This window comes from Microtus oregoni, unplaced genomic scaffold (assembly GCF_018167655.1).
Source record: "Microtus oregoni isolate MIOR12 unplaced genomic scaffold, Mior012 000154F_ref0000087, whole genome shotgun sequence".
NCBI lineage: Eukaryota > Metazoa > Chordata > Mammalia > Rodentia > Cricetidae > Microtus > Microtus oregoni.
Window position 1 is genome coordinate 88,561 of NW_024544809.1, and position 19,397 is coordinate 107,957.

A 19,397-nucleotide genomic window follows, 5' to 3' on the forward strand; every position below is an offset into this window, starting at 1 on the left:
TACTCCCCATCCACTCCTCAGAGAGGGTAAGGCTTCCCATGGAAAGTCAACAAAGTCTAGCACATTGCTTTGAGGCAGGACCAAGGCCTCCCCACTATATCAAGACTGAGCAAGGTATTCCTCCAAAGAGAATGGGTTCCCCAGAATAAGCAGTAGGGATAAATCCTGGTCCCACTGCCAGTGGCCCTGCAGTCTGCCCCAGCCATAACTGTCACTCCCATTCAGAGGGCCTAGTTTGGTCCTATGCTGATTCCCCCACCACTGTTAGGCCTGAGTCAGTGAGCTCCCATTAGCTCAGGTAGACTGTTTCAGTGGGTATCCCCATCATGGTCTTGACCCCTTTGCTCAAATTCTTGTTCCTCACTCTCTTTCAACTGGACTTTGGAAGCTCAGTCGAGTGTTCCGCTGTGGATCTCTGCATCTGCTTCCATCAGTTTCTGGGTGAAGGTTCTATGGTGACATTTAAGATTGTCATCAGTCTGACTACAGGGCAAGGCCAGTTCAGGCCCCCTCTCCACAGTTGCTCAGGGTCTTAGCTGGGGTCAACCTTGTGGATTCCTGGGAATTTCTCTAGTGCTGGATTTCTTGCTAGCACCATAATTGTTCCCTCAATCAAGATATCTCTTTCTTTGCTCTTCCTCTCTGTCTTTCCCCCATCTTGACCATCCCATTCCCTCAAGTTCTCCTCCCCACTTCTTCCCTCCTCTTCCCCTTCCACTCTCCTTTCTCCCCCTATCCCCATGCTCCCAATTTTCTCATGAGATCTTGTCTATTTCCCCTTCCCAGGGGGATCCATGTATGTTTCTCTTAGGGTTCTCCTTGTTACCTAGCTTCTCTGGGGTCATGGACTCTAGGCTCATTATCCTTTGCTTTATGCGCTCATTGCTCTAACTCTACTGAAATCCACAGGGTAATTCAGCTATTGCTGTTCTACTTATCTGACAGGTTCCCAGTGCTGGAGTGGAATACCACACAGCAGAAGTGGGGTGTCCAGGGAAGCTGCTCAATACAGTGCCAGCGCCTTTCTTAGCATCATTTCCCCTCCCCCAAACTAAATTCAATCTCAAAGATCAAATGAAATGGAATTTACCTTAATTCTCTATAATGACTTAATTCCCTAATATCTGACTTAATCTCTATTTCGTTTTAGGTACAGACATCCATTCTTCTCTTGGGGAGATGTTTTCTTTTTTCCTATCGGTTTAATTTAAAATATCAGTTTGAGTCACCAGCCACTTGGAAGAGGATTTTTGCCCTGCTGAGATACCTGCCCATCATGGGGAGAGCTCCAGGGTGACAGTTCATGAGTCATGCTGCAGGTGGGTTTGGACTGTCCAGCAAGGCAGCTGCCTTTGAATCCATATTAATGCAATATTAATAATTAATAATCCATATCAACGCAATATTAATAATAATCCATATTAATCCAATAAATTCATCAGTCCACCAAATTAGACTTGAGTGTGCTACTTGGCCTTGTTGTTGGTTTCCTTCCTGAGGTGAATAGATAGATATTTGGTCATATTTCCTCAGGAAACATAATGCCTTTGTGTGTGTGTGTGTGTGTGTGTGTGTGTGTGTGTGTGTGTAGGGGCGGGGGCTTCTGTCACTATGTGTGTGGGGGTGGGCGGGGCTTCGGTCACTCTGGCATCCACTGACTGTGAAAGTCGTCCTTTGGTGACCCCCACTGGGACCCAGTCTCTTAGCCTGGACTTGTGGGATGGTTTGAATAGGAATGTCCCCCGTAGGATCACAGACTTGAATGCTTAGGGAGTCGCAGTAGGAGGTGTGGTCTTGGTGGAAGAGAGGTGTCCTTGTTGGAGGAAATGCCTTACTGGTGGTGGCCTTGGAGGTTTCCAATGCTCAAGCCAGGCCCGGTGTCTCTCCCTCCTCCTGCTGCCTGCCTGTCTGGACGTAGAACCCTGTTACCTCTCCAGCACCATGTCTGTGTGCCTGCTTGCACGCCACCACGCTTCCTTCCCGCTATGATGGCAATGGACTAAACCTCTGGGGTTGTAAGCTGGCCCCAGTTCAATGTTTTCTTTTCTAAGTGTTTCTGTGGTCACAGTGTCTCTTCACAGCCATAGAACATGGACAAATCCAACTTGATGTGAGTCCAATTCCTCATGAAATTTCTACCGTGACCTGTCACTAGGGTTTGAGACCCCTTACCAGAAATGCAAGACCCATCCCTGCCTCCTGCCACCCACATTGCTCGTCTTTGCCAAGAGACACACTGGTTTTCCTCCTGAGACTTCACCAGAAATGAACACTTTCCTTGGAGCTTACCAAGATCCCAGCACATCATGTAGTACAGATCTGTCTCCCATGCGAGGCAGTGTTAAGAATTCTGGGGCTCACTTTTTGCAAGGCATTTTGTTTGGAGGTCTTACAGATGTAGGGACCCGTTCTCTTTAAAGCATGTGATTCCCAGGATCCCACAAGTAAGGCTCTCGGCGGCATCCTCACAGGCATTTAAGGGGCACCTCGTCCTGCTGGCCTTAGCTGTGGCAGGGCAGGACATGACCACTAAGTTATTCCCTTGCCCATCTGAGAGTCCCACTTCTGACACGGGGAGGCTGTATCTGTGGAGAAAGCTGCTCTGGCTTTTGTCTAGCTCCCTTCCAACCTCCTGTCATGGTTGGGACTCAGGTCTAATATCCCTTACTGCTTAGCCTGTGAAGTTCCAACACACTGAGCTCATAAGTCACAGGTGCTGGCTTGCCTAATCATTGTCTTCCCTTTCGAGAAGAGCAACCACACCGGGAAGGGAAAAGGATTGAAACACAGGAGGCAGGGACCACAGCGAGCTAATTTAAGGCTTGTAGACCCCAAACCACGATAAACTGAATGCATATGACACTCTAGGTGGTCACTTACATAAATGAAGAGGTTAATCAATCAAGTGTATTAATGAAGTTGTCAAATCAAGGAGTAGATGGAAATCTAGAAGAAAGATTGTCAATCGGCTGCCAGCTGGCCTGCCCCATTCTGAGCGGAGTTCCGGGCCCGCTGAGGAAACACAGCCCTGCCGGTGTTGATCGAGGCACCATGATACAGAGCCACTGAGTCTTCTTAAAAGGATTCCTGTGGGAGGGAATGTGGCCAAATCCGGTTCCTGGGAAAACATTTCATTACTATAATCTCCAGGATCCGTAGAATGTCTGGATTGTCAGGGAGGCCGAAAGCCAAGCCACTGAGAGAGTTCTCGCATGGAGAAAGGGGTCACTTCAGGCTGCCCCTACCTCATCTGCTGTAATGTTTGACAAAGTTCCTGACCCAAAACCGAGTGTCTGTTTCCATTTCCTCCACGTGTTTCCAAAACCCTTGGAGGTGAAAGTGGACATGGTTTTAATGGGGCGTACCTGAAAATGATAAATACTGGGGAATGAATTATATAATAGTTACGAGATGTTCTTAAAATGCAACTTGATCTTGATCAATGAGGGATTTGAAATGAAATCGGCCAAGGGAAACTCAATAGGGCAGCTCCTATAGGAAGAAGAGAAAACTGGGTACCATCAAGAACCAGAAAACCTTTCAAGCCTGCGTTGGGGGCCCGGCTGTCAGCTTGGTGACTCTAATCACGATCGGATGACAGCAGCTATATAGCCACACTGATGGAAATAGCACAGCAAACACAACCTTAGGAAGGTCATTTCAGCCTTTCTGTGGAATGCTAAAGGGTTGATGTGAAGCCAGAATAGCAGATCTTGGGAATCACGCGGCCCCCAAACAACCCACAGTGATGAACTGAAGAGTCTCTGGCCCAGAAGGAAATCAGAAGAAAGACAAGGAGTGGGGGTTGGTGGAATATCCTTGTGCTGGTCTTTACCAGTGCACCAGACTGCCTCACAGAAGGACTTGGTTCTTCAGCCTCCGGCTCTGTCGTTGGGAACACCTTCTGCCCTCTGTCTCAAACATTGAGTTTGAGCTGGATGATCGGTAGCAGGTGGCAGGTGACCGTTCTCAGTCCTTGAAGAATTGGCCTGATTTCTCTCCCACATCCTTCCCTGGCCGTGAGCCTCAGGTATGCTGACCCAGATGAATCACCACGGTGAAGTGTGACATCTTACAGCCCTAGAAAAGACCCATGTGGACTCTCTTTTATTGTTGTTAAGCTACATCTATAAATCTGTGCCTCTCAACCCAAGTTTGGAATCAGAAACAGTCTCCCTCTTAATCCCAGCCTGCCAGTTTTCCTGTTTCTCAGTCACCCCGTGTCTGTGGCCACAGGTGACATCGGGTGATATGGAATACCCATCTTCAGACTTCCTTGTTTGTCCCCTCACTCCTCCTCCAGTTCTGGATAGTTCTGTCATATCTGTTTAGTATCCTGAAAGGTGTATTTTCAACTTTATAAAAAGGGCCACCTGCAGTTGTTGGTTGGGATGAACTTTTTCCATATGGTGGCCATATCAACCTATAATTTGGGGCACCACTGTAATTTATTCATTTTCTGTCCTGCATAACACTTCCCTGGCTCACTATTTCATAGTGCGTTTATTTTCTCTCCTCTTGATGGATCCTTGAGACAGTCTTTCACTGACCCTGAAGCTCACAGATAAGCTACGCTGGCTGCCGGGTGAGCCTTGTGTCCACCTTCCCTACACTGGGCTTACAGGGCTTACAGGTGTGCGCCACCGTGCTCCCAGCCTTTTATGTGGATGCCGGAGACTTGATTTCAGAATTTGATGCTTGTCCAGTAAGCAGTTGACATGACTGAGTAATCTCCCTAGGAGTCTGCCTGTCTGTTTCAATCACTGGGGTCAGTTCATTTATTGTAACTTCTAAAGACTGGTCCATTCCAGCTCCGTTGGCAGCACAGCCCTGCTTCCCGAAAGCTGCAAAGACCCTTAAGTGACCATGGGTTACAAGACCGTTGATCTCATCCCCTCCCTTTCTCCCCACAATGTAAAAGCAAAAACTCCATCATGTCACGGTCAGTGGAGAGCTCTTGGTGACGTACCATGGTGCTCAGAGTGGATTCACCTGCTCTCTCTGGCTCCTGGGGTCCTTCGTGCTATGTCTCCTGGCTACTGGTGTAGTTCTGGCCCAGGGCACCCAACTGTTTTCCATGCCACCGCAGGGGCCACCACTTCTCAGCTTTACGGTTTCAGTGAACCCTTCCCTGACTCGGTCTCGGTACATAGAATATTCTCAGCCACCTCGGTTTGAAAAACACTTCTGGAATGTGGTACCAGTTGTCGAAGGGGAGGATAGAAGTCAAGCATTGTTTTTTTAGTTCCAGAGAAATATGCTTTACTTATTGAATTGGAAAATACAGGCAAGAAAAGAAAGGAAGGAAGGAAGGAAAGAAGGAAGGAGACACTTTTACTCTAATGACCCATACGTAATACAATGAATAATACAGCATGTATTTCCAGTCTTTTTATGTGTAGGCTAAGTATCAGTTTCTTAGATGGCTCAAAGTCCTGGAATTGGAAGGAAACATCTATTCTGTAAATTTTACATATAATTCACGCTAGGACTGTTTCTCCACATTGGGAAACTTCCACCCCAGGCATCCCTGGGACTCTTGGGGACCCGGCCAAATGGTTTTCCTGGCCACACCCTTCCCTCAATCCCCTACTTCCTCTGCTGTCATTCCTTCCTTGCATCTCACTCAGACTCAGGGGTGGGTAGAGGCTGGGGACAGACTGAGCAGTGTGTAGAAGAGCCTGGCCTTAAGATAGCACCATTCGCGCATCCTTTACCTCCTGCATCCCGAGGATGCTGCACCTTCCGTGGCCCCTCAGCTGATGCTTGTCCCGTTCAGTCCTCCTATAGCCTGAAGCTTACAACGTTCGTGCTAGGAAACAGGCCATGGCCTGCCTTAGGTATTGTGTCTCCTCCTCAATCCTAATCTCACATCTGTGGGAGATCCTGACCTCAAGTTCAAGTCCATCTATCTGAAAGGATGGGGGGAGGTGATGCTCTTCCTCCCGTGTGCAGAAATGGATCAGACCAGCTATGGCTTCAGAGTGGCTGGCCCCTTCATAATGCACAAAACACCTTTTTTTTTTCTGTTCAGATGGTATCGAGGAACAGAACATTGGTTAGGAACCTGACTTGTTTAGCTAACACTCTACAATAACGCCCTCTTTCTTCCAGAGTATACACTTTGAGGGAAGTCCATCACTTTAACAGACTTTAGAGGTCAGTGTGCCCTGAAAGATTAACAGTAATGGGGTTTGATCCCCAAAATATTCACTTGGGAATAAAAATTTGAGGCACAGATTTTGTACTATTTTAACAAAAACAAAAAAAAACAATCATTTTTTTTGGGAAAAGACAGGTCCTGATATTTATACAGCTATTTAGTCTTCTACTTGGGTTTCACATTGCAATTTCATAAGAAGTTTGGAATAGACATTTAGTGGTTTCAAACATTAATAGAGAATCACTTCTTGGCTTGCCAAGTATTTAGGATAAAATTCCTTGCCAATATTTTCTGCCACACTTTATTTAAGGGAGCCTTTTATGCCTCCTCATTCTGAAGCTAGTCACTCCAGTCCGAGTCTTTGAAGAAGAATTACCATTTGCTCACAGAGAGTGGAGCTCCAGGTCAAGCTAGAAGTTGTGATGTGATTTAAATTAGGTTCCCAAGGAAACACAATAAAAATGAAATCGCACTTCTGCCTGCTGCGTTTCTAAACATGGTGGTGAATGAAATCCTTCTCCTAGCTAACTGAGCCGAAGTTAACTTTCAAGCGCGACTCCCAGCTTGCTCTATTTTAGAACTCTCAGAAACTGTCAATTTAGTGACTTATTTGTTAGATTAGAGCAGCTATGTAGAAATATCCGTTTCTCAAGCCCACAGAGTAAAAAACCATCCAGCGCTCTTTCCTGCTCCCAGGTGCAGGGTCTCAGCCTCGCAGCTGGCAAAGATATTAAGAGGATGTGTGCTTTCAATTAGAGGCAAAACTTTCCTGAGGAGCCGGCCAAGGTTGCACCGTGGCCCGCAGAGGATCTCAGGGGACCGTTCCCCCTTTGCGCTTTCAATTTCTGCTGCTGCGGCTCAGACAGTTTGCAGAACTTTGGCTACCGAACAAGACACAAACATTTCTGAAAGTGAATTCGTTAGGGAGCAGCAAGCACCCGTGTGGACAAGGCGCACGCAACATTTCAAGTTTGTTTCCTTGGCGATCACTTTCCGAGGTCAGAGAGTTAAAAAGCAGAAATACATTCTTTTGCAAATGGAAGCTATTTTTGTTCGTTCACGGGGGGGGGGGGGGATTGTTTAATGATGGTCCTTTCAGGGCAGAGTAGAGCAGAATGAAGTAACACACTGAAATATCCCGCCAAATTGTGCGCTCGTGGATTTTCATGAGCCCTGGAGTTGATAGAAGTGGAAGAAAACCGGAGGCATGGCCTCGGTGGTCTGCTCTTCATCTGCGATGTGAACCTTGCGACTCCGGATGGAGTCATCTGCCTGGAGAGGGTCTCCAGCGCCACGCGCAGGCACCGCAATAAGGGAGGCGTTTTATACCTTGCAACCAGTCTGTCAAACATACTCTTGAAAAATAAATTCTCTGTGTTTTTATGGCATTTGACACCATAGCCATAAGGCCAAACCCAGGGCTTGCAATGGAGGCTGCTCTTACCTCCGTACGAGATATCCAGAAGTGGTCTGTACGGTGGGGCATCCCTAATCCATAACGCAAAAGTCTTCCAAAGACTGTTTTGAGTGGCAATCAATACGATGTCAGAAGGGAACAATCAAACCCTTACTTTCACTGGGCACTAAACCACGGAGTAAAGCCCCCCCCCCCCCCACCTAGGTATACAAGCTTCATAGGAAATGTAAGCTAATTTAATCTTTAGATATGGGGTTCATCCCTGAGATACCCCGTTTCAAACAGGAGTGTTCCAAAATCCAAGAATACTCCCAAGCCCAAGTTCGCTCCATTCCAAGACCTTTCAAAGACAGTTTTTAAAAACACAACTTAGACTATGGAAATCAAAGCACGTTTCTTGAAGTCAGAGTTGTGTCTTGAAAAAGTGTGTTTCCAAATATTCAGGCAAACAACTTTCTTACATCTTACATCTCGTTCATTAAGTATAGTGGGCATGGGGTGGGGGTGGGGTCTCAAACAGGTAGCCGAGGCCAGCCCCAAACCACCCATTACACCAGAATACCAATCATTTAAAACACGGTATTAATTACAACTTATTTTTTTCTGGGTGAACACACTATACAGGTCAAAAAGGAAGTGCATCTACTTACTCAAAAAACACACAGGGTAAAATTCAGAGCCCAGCTGATCATGATATATTTTGAAATAAAAAGTACTTGGCTATCAGAAATGTTTTAATGTGTAGCTTATCGTTCAATCAAGCTTAGGATTCGGGGAGCCTGCAGTTTTACACACCTTCTTTGTGACTCCAAAGTCTTAGTCACACGCAGCAGCTGGAAATCTGATCTAATTCTCCATGTGGACGGCAGGTCAAGCTTATATATTTTGAGAGTGCTGCCTACGTCACAGACTCCACATACCCCCCCCCCCCCAAACAACCCTGGCTTGCCTCCGTTTCCCCTGCTTGCTTCTTGTTCAATAATCTGAGTCAATGCAGAATTCATTAGGAGAAGGGTATTTTTCCTCCATTGGTTTGGGGAAGGGGAAATGACAGTCAGGTTGTCATGACAGGGTGTGTGAAAATGGCCTCATCAGAGGAAGGGAGGCTGCCCCGAGCCGTGACCCCTCTGCTCGCCTCTCTCCTTGGCTGTGACTCAGGTCTTCTCGCCAATCGATCCGTTTCCATGGCTGAGCTTCCTTCAGCTGAGCATTTACGCCTCAGGATGATGGGGATTTATTTTTGAAAGTGATTGGCATTTTTACTAATATATGTATCACTGTATGCATGCATATATATAATATTTACCATAAAATTTGCATCTCATTACCATAAAATAGACATTTCACTCCCTTAGGGATCTACTTCCGTAGGCTGAGTGTGTTCATCTTCTCCACAGAATGCGGGAGCTACGGGAACAGGGCATCATTCCGCCTTAAGAAAGGAAGGAGATTCTAAGCCACGCTGAACACGGTCAACCCTGTACCCATTCCGTGGTTACTTTCCACGTCTTCCTTTGCTATAGCCTGGGTAACCACGACTGTACATTTTATCACAGAATCTGACAACATCAGGCGTGAGAAGGATCAGACACTCTCTGCCTGGCTTATTTCTTACCATGCGATCTTCAGCCCTCTCTCATGTTTCACGCCTGTGTCTTAGGTTATCTATCGCGGCGGAAAAGCAGGAAGACCAAAACCGACTTGGGGTGGAAAGGGTTTATGTTGCTTACTCTTCCATATCCCAATCTGTCGTTAAAGGAAGTCAGAGCAGGGACCTGGAAGCAGGAGCTGATGCTGAGGCCGTGGAGGGTGCTGCTGGCTTGATGTGTTGCCCGTGGCTTGCTCAGCCTGCTTTCTCGCAGCTGCCAGGACCACCCGCCCAGGGCTGCACCGCCAGTAACGGACTGGAGCGACCCACATGGGTCACTAATTAGGAAGTTGCACTACAGACGTGTTGGGAGCAGTGAGACCCCAGATCCTGAATTTCTTGTTTTCCCCTGATCTGAGTGCCTACAGCTGCTCTGAGCACGAGACCTTCAGGAGTTCCTGATGGCAGGAGAGTGGTTTCTGGTGGGTTTGGCTGGGGCGTGGCTGTCTCTATATAATCTGCCCCTGACACAATAAAGGGGGCATTCTCGGGGAATTCAAGGATGACCCGTGTCGCTGTCTATCTGTCTCTGTGTGTGTCTGTGTATTTTAACCTCCAGCTCCCCTTGCCGGAAGCTCGCGGGCGCGGTGTGCGGCACAGACGTGTTGAGGGCAATATTTTATGGAGGCCTTTTCTCAGCTGAGAGTTCCTCTTCCCAAATAGCTCTAGCGTGTGTCGAGTTGACACAACACTCACCAGCACACTGGGTTGTAAAACTCCTTCCTTCGGATGACCGAATCACCCCCTGTTCGTGTATTGACCACCTTGTGTCTTTGTGCTGGACCACTGATGAGCATAGCATTGCTTTCCGCTTCTGGTTTTGGTAAGTGATGCAGCTATGCCGTTGGGGTTCTGCTTGCACCCCTGTGTGAGTCTATACCCAGGCGACTCGCTGGCTCATACGAAGATTTTAGTTTGAATATTTTGAGAAGGCCCACTTTCCGTAGCAGCTGCACCCTTTTACATGCCTGCCGGTAGCACACAAGAATTTCTTTCAGAACTTCCGTTTCCTCTCCAACATGTGTTACGTCTCCTTTCTCCCCCACCCCAATAATAGCCATTCTACAGGGGGAGTAAAGTGGTAGTTTGAAAACATGAATTAAATTATGTGTCGTCTTGCCTAAATCTCCCCACAGCAGCTTCTTGCGATACCTCCCGGCAGCCAAGTGTTCTCTGTACCTCGGCCCCCTCCTTATTCATCTGCCTTGTCCCTTGCATAATCAAATGGATGGCGCAGCCCCAATGATGCCCTCGGCCTCCCAAAGTCACCCTGTACCTAGTCACTTTCCCATACGTTTGCTGTTCAGATGTTCCTGGGCTGGGATTGCCCAGCTCAAGGGTGCCTTCTACCATTTCGGTCTCTCCCAGGTGGTCTCGGGAGCTATAAAAAAGCAAGCGGGTTGTAGAAGGCCGCTTGTTCATTTCCCAGCCACTCCCGAAATAACCACACAGAGACTATTAATAAAATCACTGCTTGGCCAATCACTCTAACACATTCCTATCAAGCTCTTATTTATTAAATTAACCCATTTCTATTATTTTATATTTTACCACGAGTGTTGTGGCCTACCAGCAAGGTTCCAACTGGTGGCTTGCGACTTTCTTCTCTGGCAGTTCCATGGCATCTCTCTGACTCTGCCTTCTTTCTCCCAGCATTCGGTTTAGTTTTTTCCTGCCTAGTTCTACTCTACCCTATCACAGGCCAAGGCAGTTTCTTTATTCATTAACCAATAAAAACAACACGCAGACAGAAGAACTTCCCACACCAGAAAACATAATCAGTTTCTCTGATTTATACTTTAAAAAGCTTCTGGAAACTACGCTCGCTGTCTAAAACCATGCAGCAACGTCTTTTGGTTTGTGTGTGTTTAACATTAACTGAGCAACACAGTTTAATATGTATAATGCCAGGCTCAAAACTGCTAAACACATTATAGCAAGACTGACTTGTTTCTAACAACTAGTAATTAAAACGACTTAAAAGAAAAAGTCTGCTTGGTACAATTAAAATGTAACACGGAACAAATTCCAAAGTAAGCAATTTTGCTGCATTAGAAAATACTAAGTTATTATTTAAAAAAAAATGTCTTGTGGGCTGGTCAGATGACTCAAGGTGAAGGTGCTTGATGAGCAAGCCTGGTGACATGAAGTTGGTCCTTGGAACCCACATGAAGGTGGAAAGGGGGGAACTGCCTCCCAAAGTTGGCCTCTGGCTCCACATATATGTACCGACCCTGAAATAAAACCACAATTCTCATCTTAAAGGGGGTAAGAGATAGTTTATTCTGGGGTCATTTTGAGTGCCCATGGCCCAGGAATCCAGATTTAGGTGACCTCAAGTTCCAAGTTCCAATATGAAAACAGTCTCATAGTTTTTTATAGAACAAAGAAAGGCATACATCAAGGCAAGTTTGAAATGTATGGGTGGGTGCTTCAGAGGGGAGGTAGCAGCAAGATGGGAGAAACCTCTCTATCGGCCTCAGATGCTCTCTAATGATATCCTTAGGTTTGGAAGGTAGTGTGGTCAGCTAAGTTAACATATACCATGTGGTCTTTGTCCATCTGTCAGAAGATTTGGGTTCTAACACAGAGGTAGGCAAGGAAGGACCGTTCTGAGGACTAGGACTAGACAAGCCCAGATGAAGCAATGGGTCTCTGGACCTGAAACGTCCCTGTCTCTCCAATAGACTGAAATTCTAGTCAGCCAATCGGTCTCTGCCCACAGCTTCTTAGAGGAGTTTCATTCATGAGACACATGGATAATAAATAGAATTTAAAAATTCTTTAGTGTTCCATACCTGCAAAGGTTTGCCAACACCTTTTGTAAAGCTGTACCACTGCCTTGGTTATTATCCCTCAGAATCTTGCCTGTTTATAATATATATATTATATATAAATGGTATATATATTTTATAATATTATATAGTGTACTGGAGTATGTCATATATAAATGTATTTGTACACACACTGATATATATTATTAATGGACACATATACATATATATTATGTGTTGGTTTGTCTCGGCAATTGCCATAGATTCCCTCTGAATTTGTGTACAATGGTTTTCCCTGCTGGCTTCTCCCTAGAACAAATCCTATTCATTCCCATGACATTGAACGCTATATTTTGATTGCCATATTTCTGTGTTTGCTTTCTTCGTATGAAGCAGACAGATGCCACTTGATTGATTTATGCCTATTATTCCAGCAGGTGTTTCTCTCTGAATCAGAAGGAAGCACAAGGGCAACAGAACTGAAGGACAATGGAGCATCTTCAGATCCAATAATATCGACTTAGCGGCCGATGAAGTGTGATTGAGACTTAGTGTAATCAGATTCTGTCTTAGAAGCACTAGTGTGTGTGTGTGGGGGGGGGTGCTACACAGCAGATAGCTCCCCACAACACGGTTGGTAGCTGCTGGAGGGGTCCAGCCTTGTGAGAGAAGGGACCTATGTAGATATTGTTTTCTTTAGAGACAATGACATATGTAAGCGAAAGTCATTTGTTATATTCATAGCTGAGTGTGAACAACACTAACGCTGTTACTAGCTAGGGAGAGATTAGCTGACCAAGACTATTCTACTTATTTCTACCAAGGGAGTTGGATAGATGAATTATAAAGTGATTGGCATCGGGTAACTGAGGAGTGAACCAGGGCAATGAGGCGTCGGTGCAGTTACGGCACAGACTGTAGGAAGGAGAGGCTGCCTCTGCAGCGGGAGAGCAGAGAAGCATCTGGGGTGCAGCCAAGAGCACGGCCCCACCGAAGGGGTGTCCTGCTTGTCTGGGCTGTTAGCCGGTTCACAGAGATCTCTGAGAGCCTCTGCCTGGCGTGTTTCCTGCCACACCCCTCAGGATTAACCGCCGCCCTGAGTTTATTCCCACACATTCCTTTGGGGCTTTGTCACACACGTATGCAATCAATCCTATATTGTTCGGCACATCCTGTTTTGAACTACGGAGAAGAGTTTCAAGTCAGGCCTAGCGGTGCGGGCCTGTGATCCCAACTACTTCGGGAGACAGGACAGGAGGGTCGCAGGACTCCAGCCTATCTGACTGTGAGTGAGTTCAAGGCTGACCTTGGTTACTTGTGAGATCCTGTTTCCTTGAGGGAAGAAAGAAGAGGGCTGGGAATGGAACATGGTGGTGGGATCTTGTTTAGTAGACTGGACCTCTGTCTGCAGCCATGGGAACTGGATGCCATAAAGTCAAGACCAAGCCGCCTGCCTCCCAATGACAGAAGGACAGCCTGCATTAGCGTGGGGTTATGGTTGATGCCCCAATGTTCTCAGTTGTATTTCTGCGGGGTACTTTCTTGTGTCTACTTTTCATGCCATCTTGGCTAAGTCCTGGTAATGAGAAGCCTGGTCAGATTGTATTTCTAATATTCTTGTGTTTTTAAAATCTTATTATTTAAATCCTTAGAATCTGAGAGGGGAAATTTAGAAAAGTTCGGGGACAGTAATTTGAGGCACACTGCCCTTCATCTAACCTGGAAGGAAAAGACACATTAATGTTGAGCCAGGTTCTTATCTTGCTTGGAAGCTCCCCTCATATGTGAGTGGGGGAGATGCTTTTAAACAGCGGTCGCAGAGGAAGGCTGGATGTGAGTGGTGGGGGAGGTTAGCTTCAAAAGTATCAGCTGGGAACGGGCTCCAAACCAGATTACAGTCTCAAAAAAGAAAATGATAGAAAGTACCTAGGATCGATGGATGGTGCTAGTGTATCTTTTGAATCTGCTACAATATCCTCTCGTGGTGTAATTCTTCCTAAGGATATCTTGAGATGATGAAATCTTGAAAGATGGCAAATTCGCAATATTTTAACCATTTGACTGTAGTCATTGAAAGACATAAAATATCTAGGTACGTTATAACATTTAACAAGACTGGAATATAGAGTTTTCTTTAATTATATTCAGAAATAGATTTATTCCACGGAGAGAAACCCTACACATTCCTGTAGAAAGAAAATAATTAATTCTCCCATCATCGCTCTTTTTTAATGAACCATGCCCCAGTTAGATAGGACTTTGGGCATTTTACATGCGCTGTTTCTGATAAGTCTCCTAGGCTCCGGGAACTCAGTGGGTTCCTAGGCTTCCTGGCCGTGTTTGTCAACCTGCATGGATTAAGGCCTGAGGACTTTCAGGGAGACTGGAGGCTACCGAGAGCTCATCAAAGGAAGCCCAGGATGTGTTCCTCTTCCAAGATAAAAGTGACTCCTTAGAAGAGACCAGGGGTGGAGGGATCTTTCCAAATGACAGAAACACCATCAACTGGGACCAGGCCAACAGAAGTGGGTCACAGTGAGGGGCAATGTCTTTTCTCTCTTCTCCCTGTTGTTTCCTCTCTTCTCCTCTCGTACCTGTACCTCTGTCTCTCTCCTCAGCTGTAGTTTGTTACCGCTGATAAAAGAGAAAATGAAGTGGCAAGTTGATTCCACCAAGTGCAACTCAAATTTTGTTGCGAATGTGGTTGATATAAAATATTGAGGCACGCTTCCGACTTTTGGTTTGGTCACGCTATGTTTTGGCAGTTGGCATGCATGTTTCCTTCATGGCCCATTTGGACTCATCGCCTTTTCTGAGCTTGGCAGTCACGCGGCTTTTAGTTCTGTGTTATACACTGTGCTTTTGAAGGAAGATGCATGGTATCAAAATCATGAGGTTGATGGCCATTTGCGGAGAAGGGCTTACAAGGCTGTGATAGGAGTCAGCAGCTTCTGCCTTGTTTTCCATTACATAGATGCTCTGTTAATTCGTACAGCAGCAAAATATGTTCTGACCCGACTCATGTTAGAGCTGGACTCACGACGTCCCATAGTGTGTAGGAGACACTCAACCAGGTCTGGGAAGACCTGGGCAGACCGTCGTCACGGTGAGAACGTCACGGTGGGTGACAGGAAGCATGACGCAGAGGGTGATAAAAGCAGCTGCTTAGGTAGCCTCCCCACTATGTATCCTGTGACCCCAAATAGGGATTGGGGCCACCCGCTTTTAGAATCTTTCCAAGCCAATTAGGTAATCAAGACAATCCCAAACAGGCTCGGGATGGGGTGAGCCTAATCTAGATAGTCCGTTATAAGCGCCCAAAGGATTGTATCTCCTCTTTGGTCCTAGATCCTGTCAGCTTAATAATCAGATCATGATTCATCATTTCTGTGTTTGATGCAGAGATATTTTTAAGTGAATAAGTAGAGGGACACAGCTAGGCAGGAACCACCATAAAGATAAAATGTTGACTAGAAACATATCCGTCGAAGTTTCTAGAAGGGCTAAAAACCAGGACAACCCAGGGTCTTTTATTTACAATGATTACACTATACATCCGAACATCTGTAGAATCGTTGGTGTGTTCTTACACAGATATCGCTGACTGGCTATATTAGCTATGTTTGATCTCTGTTACAAATCCCCGAGAGGAAGTTCTTCAGGGCAAGAGAATTTCTCTTGGCTCCCTTGAGAGTGGGAGGGCTCGGTGGGTCAGAACAATTCTCTTTGTGGCAGCGAGGAGACAAGAGACAAGGTGATGCCCACACTCACCGAGGTTCTCCTCCCATTTGACTCAACCAGTCCATCGGGCGGCACCCACCCCTACACTTAGAATGGGGTCTTCCCTCAGAAATCCTCTCTGGAGATGCCCTCACAGACATAGCCAGAGCCTGTGCCGTTCCTGTCTCCTAGGTGACTCTAGGTCTTGTCATGTTGGAAAGGAAGTTTAGCTGAAACCTGGGACAAGATGTGGCCCTGTTTTGCCCATGCACCGTCAAGTACAGTGTGTCTAATTCCAATGGGCATCTCTCCTCCGTCCCCTTGGCATAACTATGTCTTCTGGGAACGTCCCTAGGAGCATGACCCTGACATAGCCTCCCCTGTTTCACCCGATTTGAGTCGTCTTTTGTGTGAGTTAACTTTGTGTTAATTTTATATGCAGGTTCAGGCCTCTTCCCCCTTTTCTACGCCTTTGAGACTGTAACCTTTCTTTAAGGTTGACATTTTATACACAAACTACTGTAAGCCTTTTGTGAATCTATTACAGAGACAGAACAAAGGGCATACTCAACACAATCCCAGGCACGTTGATATGGGGGTGAGGCATTTCTAAAAGGGTGGGTGTGGGGACTTCAAAGCCTCCTGGGCTGGTGCGGTAGTGAGAAACATTGTTAGTGTCCCCCTGACTGCTGCAGGACCCCGGGGGAAGTAGAGAGCTGGCAGTTCACACCCATATCAGAATGGGGAGCAGGCTGTTTGGGGAATGTTTTGTGGTGGATTCCTGCCGCCATCTAGTGGCCACATCGCAGCATAACCCCTCCTCTAGTTTTGAATCTCTTTTGAATCACGTGATTAAATCTGAGAACACCAGGGGCCAGGAAAAAGATGGTAGAAGCTCCCAGATCAACAAGTTTCTGGATTTATGCTTAAGATTAACCTAACTTGTTGAATTATGTTTTATTAAGCACAAAATGGAGTCCTGCGTTCAAAGAGTCTTGCTGGCTCTGGCAAGTAGAGCGGTTAGATGTGGCAGGGTCTTTGATTCAGGAGAACCTTTAGGGTCTGGGAGAACGGAACTGTATGCATGAGCTACATGCCTGCAGTGTCACAGCTAAAAACACAAATCCGGGGCGATCTGGAGAGAGGTAGCGATTGTCTCAGATCCTGTTATGGTTGGCTAGGGTACACTGAGATCCAGCTGTGAGGGCGCTCCATCTGTACTGTCCTGAGATCCAGCTGTGGGTGCTCCACCTGTCATGTCCTGAGATTCAGCTATGAGGACGCTCCACCTGTACTGTCCTGAGATCCAGCTGTGAGGGTGCTCCACCCGTCACGTCCTGAGATCCAGCTGTGAGGGCGCTCCACCTGTACTGTCCTGAGATCCAGCTGTTAGGACGACTACCCATAATGTCCTGAGATCCAGCTGTGAGGACGCTCCACCTGTACTGTCCCGAGATCCAGCTGTGAGGACACTCCACCCATCATGTCCTGAGATCCAGCTGTTAGGACGCTCCACCCATAACGTCCTGAGATCCAGCTGTTAGGACGACTACCCATAATGTCCTGAGATCCAGCTGTGAGGACGACTACCCATAATGTCCTGAGATCCAGCTGTGAGGACGCTCCATCTGTAATGTCCCGAGATCCAGCTGTTAGGACTCTCTACCCATAACGTCCTGAGATCCAGCTGTTAGGACGACTACCCATAATGTCCTGAGATCCAGCTGTGAGGACGCTCCATCTGTAATGTCCCGAGATCCAGCTGTTAGGACTCTCTACCCATAATGTTCCAAGATCCAGCTGTTAGGACGACTACCCATAATGTCCCGAGATCCAGCTGTTAGGACGACTACCCATAATGTCCTGAGATCCAGCTGTGAGGACGCTCCATCTGTAATGTCCCGAGATCCAGCTGTTAGGACTCTCTACCCATAATGTCCTGAGATCCAGCTGTGGAGGCTCCCTCTACTTTTTCTCACCTTCGCAGAAATTTTGACCTTAATTCGCAGACAAGTATTTGAGAGACAGTCCTCTGTATCTATCCTGGAGGAGGCAGATGAAGGGGTTATTCATTGGGAGTTAGGGAAGAGGCCCAGGAGTGTCGTGTGGTTTGGCCAGTTCTGCTAAGCAGTCTGCTCCTTGAGTGTCCACAGCCGAGGTAGGAGAAAACATGCAAGGCCTCTCTACTAAAGGCAGTCTGTTGAACCAAAAGTAAAAAGAAAACAGCAATGTCTTAGTCTGTGGGCTGCTGGTGAGAGCTGTCAGATTCTCTTCTTTGAGAGCTCATCCTGCTCAGAATTTCATAAAGTGAACAGAAGAGTGGGCTTCTGGTGGCTGACCTGAAGGTTATGGTCACTTCTGAGGCCAGCCCAAGTTCCCTGCTTCCTGACCTGAGGTGTGACACCCTGTGGTAAGAGGAGGCCTCTTGTTTCATTCCCGGCTGCTTAGCCCTGAAATAATCACACAAAAACTGTATTAATGAGATCACTACTTGACCCATTAGCTCTAAGCTTCTTATTGGCTAACTCTTACATATTAATTTAACCAATCTTCATTAATCTGTGTATCACCGTGAGGTCACGGCCTACCAGGTAAAGTTCCAGCATCTGTCTCCGGCAGGCGTCCGTGGCTTCTCCCTGACTCTGTCTTCTTTCTCCCAGCATTCAGTTTAGTTTTTCCCACCTAACTAAGTTTTGCCCTGCTATAGGCTCAAAGCACTCTCTTTATTCATTAATGGTAATCACAACACACAGAGGGAAATCCCACATCACTCTGTTATACATGGAGCTACCCCACACACCACTGATTTCTGCCATGATGGACCCATAGAACTGAGACCACGCACCAAGAATTTCCCTTGGTTGCTTTCATAAGCTGTTTGTCTCAGGAGTAAGAAAAGTAGCCAGGACAATGTCCTTGGTGTTCATAAGAACTGGAATAGATCCGTGCCATGACCATGCTCTTGATGAGTCCCATGGCCTTCTGAAAGCAAAACAAAAACAGAATCTGTCTCTGGTTTTCTATTCACAAGTAAGGATTTGATGTCATGGGAATGTCTCTCTTACAATCTTCCAAATACCTAATTTATCTATTACTTAAAAATTACCGAGAGGGACATATCCTTCATTTTGCTTTTCTGATTTACATTAAATATTTCCTTGTTCCTGAGTCTGCCTTCCTAAGATTGGTCTCATTAATCTCACTACACCCAACAAGTGGGGGGAATTGGCTTTAATTCAGCAGAAGACACAAGAATTGGACCGTAAAGACTCAGCACCCTTGGTTGGGAAGGGGCTGACTAGGTTGGTCAGGATTGTCAGACCTGGACACTGATTATTGATCGAATTCAGTTCAATCAATATTGTATTCAAGCCTTCCATGGTCCAGTCACATATATTGATTTTAGTGTTTGAGATTCTCTATCTTCCCTACAAATAAGGTTTCTTTTTATTACCTTCATGTAGTTGGGAACCTAATCATTATTCTATCATTGTAGTTTATTGATCTTGCATAATAGAATCATTAGAGACTAGTGTATGTGTGTGAATTACCTAAAAATTTTAGATCCCAGGCCATAAGGAGGTCTGCCTGATTTATGAACTTTGAACCATCTTTCCACGACTTCATGTTGCGATACCCTGCTGAGTGTTCACTCTTGTTGGTTGTTTTCTGTGG